The sequence below is a fragment of the Panthera pardus genome, unplaced genomic scaffold (genome assembly GCF_024362965.1).
Source record: "Panthera pardus isolate Hobbes unplaced genomic scaffold, ASM2436296v1 HiC_scaffold_2, whole genome shotgun sequence".
NCBI classification, from domain to species: Eukaryota; Metazoa; Chordata; class Mammalia; order Carnivora; family Felidae; genus Panthera; species Panthera pardus.
Genome location: NW_026526765.1, coordinates 30,309,799 through 30,314,078, shown reverse-complemented (window position 1 = coordinate 30,314,078; position 4,280 = coordinate 30,309,799). Strand labels below are relative to the sequence as shown.

The window sequence follows — 4,280 nt, the reverse complement described above, 5'->3', positions numbered from 1 at the left end:
TATAAAATACAGTATTGAAGGGGGATTATACACATGTTTGCTGCAGAGTATGCAGTGACATCTCCTCCATCTCTCCTTGAAATCCCCAGTGAAGCCCACCTTTCTCATTAATGCTCTTGGGGATACAGATTCTTGGGGGGAGGCAGCGGCAGGCAAAACCCGTAAAGATCCCATGTGTGTAGGTGTGTGTGCATTCACGGGCATGACGCGCAGGTGCGCCCACGCCTGCCGACGTCAGGGAACACATGCAGGGCAAAGGCGAGTTCAAAAGTATCCTGCATTTAGCGACACAAAGAAAATATAGCTTCATTATTTTCTATAATTGATCTAATCTTTTTCCCCGAGCCCTTCACCTTACTATGTAGGGAGGGAAATTAAAACAGCAGCCAGTCCAATCATTTAAACAGTCTCCTAGATATTTCAATCTTGCAGTTTTCCTCCCCCACTTTCCCTTTTCTCTCCAAGGTGGCCCCTGGGGGAAGAGTTTACTTTACCTGGTGCTGGCATGAAAGGGGACGGAGGTCCTCGACCCACATGATTCATACACGCAGGTCCCTGTGCCATCCTCCGGGTCCTCCCTGGAAGGCCTGCATGCTGAAGTCGGTGGCTGGTGGGGTCTGCTATGGGCCGTCCTTGCAGGGCCCTGCTGCCTGAGCTCCACTCCAGTCCTCACAGAAGCCATACACCTCCTGAGGTCCAGCTACGTTTCCCATGTGATCTCCAGCCTGGGAGTCCCCACGGTGGCAACGCCTTGGTAAGTCCGTCAGTTGGGGCTCCTCACGGCACTCACATCACTCTTGTTCAATGAGCCTCGGTGTGACTGCGGAATCCTTCCCATCGCTGCCCAATATGTCAGCATATTAAATAAGCTCTCACCATCCTGGATCTACTGGTGATTCCCTAAGAGGCACACCTGTTGGCCATTACCTGCACCCAGGAGAGAGTAATCGCCTGAAGGGGGAACACAAACGTTAGACAGACATGTAATCAGTACTGGCTGAATTAATAAAGATCTTTATCACCTACTGAACATGTGAGCATGGGTCCTAGTCCTAATTCTAGTAAACATTAAACCATCTATATTCCCTGAGGGAGAGAGGGGAATGCATGCCGCATGCACATGTGCTGGTCGGGTCAGGTCTGCTTCTGACCTCACCACCCCCCCACCCCCCAAGGATAACCTGACCCAGTGGAAGCAAGCGTGGCATATGTGGGTATGTCCGGAGTTTTCCCAGAACTTTGGGCTGCCATGGCTGAGAGGCTGAAGATCTGATACTGAAATCTCATCCATTTCATCTGGGTGAACCCACCGAGATGTCAAGACGGAGCTCCAGGCAGCACGTGGTCCCCTCTGTAGACTAGAGCTGCCGGATGTGGAGAAGCCTGTCCGGGCCAGACAGCAGCCCCCGGCTCTTTCTCCACAGTCCGGCTCTTCCTCTTCCCAGAATATCTATCATCCGTCACCTCAACTGACCCTTTCCTCTGTCCAATGAGTGGAGTGTTTGAATTCCACATTTTCCTTTGAAAAAAAAAACCCTCAGAAGGCCAAATCAAAAAAAAGAGTGTGAAAGTGAGCTCTAAAAAAGAGGACACAGAGGAGTAGTATTGCCCCCGTCTCTCAGGAAACAGGGCTCCCTGGACCCTACACCTCCAGCCCTCCACGGGTCCCAAGCCCACTTCCAGAGCCTTCCTACACCCGTTCTCTCAAGAGCAGGCCACATCTCCGTTGCACACACCACTAAGCCCAAGAACCAAGAAGTGGCCAAAGGGTGGCTCTTTGCCACCATCCATCAAGGATGGAGCTTGGACGTGCAGGCTGGGATGTCTACACGTGTGTGCATGCCGCACCTCTCGTGAGGGGCTGCCAGGGAAGGGAGGGAGGCCACAGGCAGTGGGTACAGAGTCCACAAGCCCTGAGCCACCGCACTCCTGCATGGCACTCCCGGAGCCTCCAAATTCTTGATTCAAATCTGCCCTCTGTGCAGGTATATTTGTCAACGCAAAAGGATGGAACATAATTTTATTTGTTTGTCAGCTTGATTTATAACTTTTAAATATTTAGACATGGTATGTGAGCCTCCGTTTTTACACCTGCCAAAGCCCCACAAAAGTTAGGAGAGGACCCGGAGAAGGAAGGGATGGGCAAGTCTCTACATCAAAAAAGACCAAAATTGTTTCTCTGCTGTGTGGTGCTTAGAATAGCACATGGCATATACTCAAATATTTGCTGAAAGAGAAAAGAAGGAAGGAAAGAAGGAGGAGGCAGGGAGAGGGAAAGGAAGGGCTCGGGTTAAAACTTTCACACGTTTGGAGTTTGTTTTACGGAGTCAGGCTGGAAATCAACTCCTGTCTCTACCATCCCACCTGCATGTCCTTGGGTAGGTTATTCGACATCTCCAGTCCTCATTTCCTCTTCTGGAAAAAGGGGAAGCCATGCCTATCACAAAGTGCAAACAAATAAATATTAACTACTTACATTATTCTCACCATCGATGTTTATTATATACTCCATCCCCTTAATCCCATTTAATTTATAAGTCCTGTTCTAAGGAACAATTTGTTTCAAAGAATCTCAGGAAAGCTACTCCTACTGATTGATGTGCCCCAGATGGATAGAGAGCTATTTCATGATCCCCATTTCAGCCCCACCAACATCCTCAAATGCCCCTCAACCACCAGAGCAGACGTTGCTGGTGCCCCATCCATATCCCTGGGCACATATGCTCTCACTACTCGGCAGCCTGACTTCCAGCTGCCAGCCCCAGCATTGCTTTGTGTAAAGGCATCCTCTTCCAGACCCTACTTGGCCACTTGAATGGCAGGACAGAAGTGCCATAGAATTAATGTCCAAGATGCAGCCTTCAACCAACATCGGATGGGAACTTAAATGTCCCAGCTCTGTCACTCCTGCGGAAGATAACTCCAGGGTGCACAGTCTATACTGAATCCCAGCAGGGTCACAATATAGTTGCTCTTGGTGGTAACTTGCTAGATACTAATTCCTTTGGTTGCTACACAAAAACATGAGTACGCCCACGCCAGTTACTATGCCCAGTGAATGTGCCTTCTAATTGCCCAGTGCTCATGCCTTCGCACTTGTTAAACATTTTGAAAACCACACTTCACATTTAACCAATAAGCTGCCCCCACACGTGCTTCTTGAAAAACATCAACATTCTGTAAAACGAGATCCAGCAGCAATTTCACCTAAGAAACTAATAAATATTTACTCTTTCCTCCTTCCTACAATGTGGCATTAAAATGCAACAGTTAAGTGGAAGAGAACAGAAAATAAAAGATCATTCAATGCTTCCACCCACATACAAAAGCCAGCAAACACCACGGATTTTGTTGTTAGTTTTGGAAATTTCCCCATATGTCTAAGTGAGGACCATGACCCCACACAGTCTATCAAATAGGGCATCTGCTCAAATGTACTTTTGTACTTGGCAGTGACCTCAGGTCTTGACAAATATGTTGTCTCTGTGTTTTTATTTATTATCCACAATCCTTTGGATGGCAACACATTCTGAGGTTAAAACAAATGTATTAAGATCCCAATTTGAATGGCACATAACAAAAAAAATGACCTAGATCTAGATGGGTGAATGCCAATCCAAACAGTGGCTAAACTAGGCAGCTGTTTGCAGTTAGGTCCAATTAACACGTTTTAAACACGGCAGTGTTGGGAACCTCTTTGAAGTGTGTGGCTGGTAAAGGTTTTTCTTGAAAGGGGTTTCCTGGTGGGAACCAGTCAAAACCCACAGATGAACAACTCAACTTACCCTTTTGACTTCCGTGCCTTGTAGAGTTCACAGTTTTAGAGTTCATTTTCCCCAGGTATGTGTATAAATACTTCAAACATGTAATGAAACGTCTGGGAAGGTGTCTTTCCTGAAAGAACATTTTCAAGCCAGGAAGAGGAAAGCAAGGGCAGGGCTCCTGAATTCTAATTTGCAGTCTGTCGAACTGCCAATCTCTACTGGAAACATAAATTGCAAAATGTTTATGTAATAAGCATATGAGGGCATTGTCTGCCTTGAAATAAAAACTCCATGAGGGCAAGAACTTTGTCTCGTTCATCACCGTATCCGTAGCGCCTAGACTGACGCACAGCAGGCTTACGACAGACACTAGTTGAGTGAATGGACGGGTGGATGCATACTAAGCGAACAAACAAATGCATGAATGAAGTACTAAAGTGAATTAATTCTACACACATGTTTGGAAAACCATAAGCTAAAGTCCCTAACCCACATGTGTGTGACACAAAGGCACCA

General features: G+C 47.1%; 1 long non-coding RNA gene across 2 annotated transcripts; it reads right to left on the bottom strand.

The window, feature by feature from the left end:
• Positions 1-688: 688 nt before the first annotated feature.
• On the bottom strand, positions 689-3,931 carry LOC128778249 (uncharacterized). Of its 2 annotated transcripts, XR_008423686.1 has the most exons (5): positions 3,786-3,931; positions 2,804-3,011; positions 2,365-2,437; positions 1,311-1,519; positions 689-951 (listed from the first exon to the last, which is right to left on the bottom strand). It is a non-coding gene; the product is annotated as an uncharacterized LOC128778249 (long non-coding RNA). The 2 variants fall into 2 exon arrangements; XR_008423685.1 differs by having other exon boundaries at positions 2,804-3,931.
• Positions 3,932-4,280: the final 349 nt, after the last annotated feature.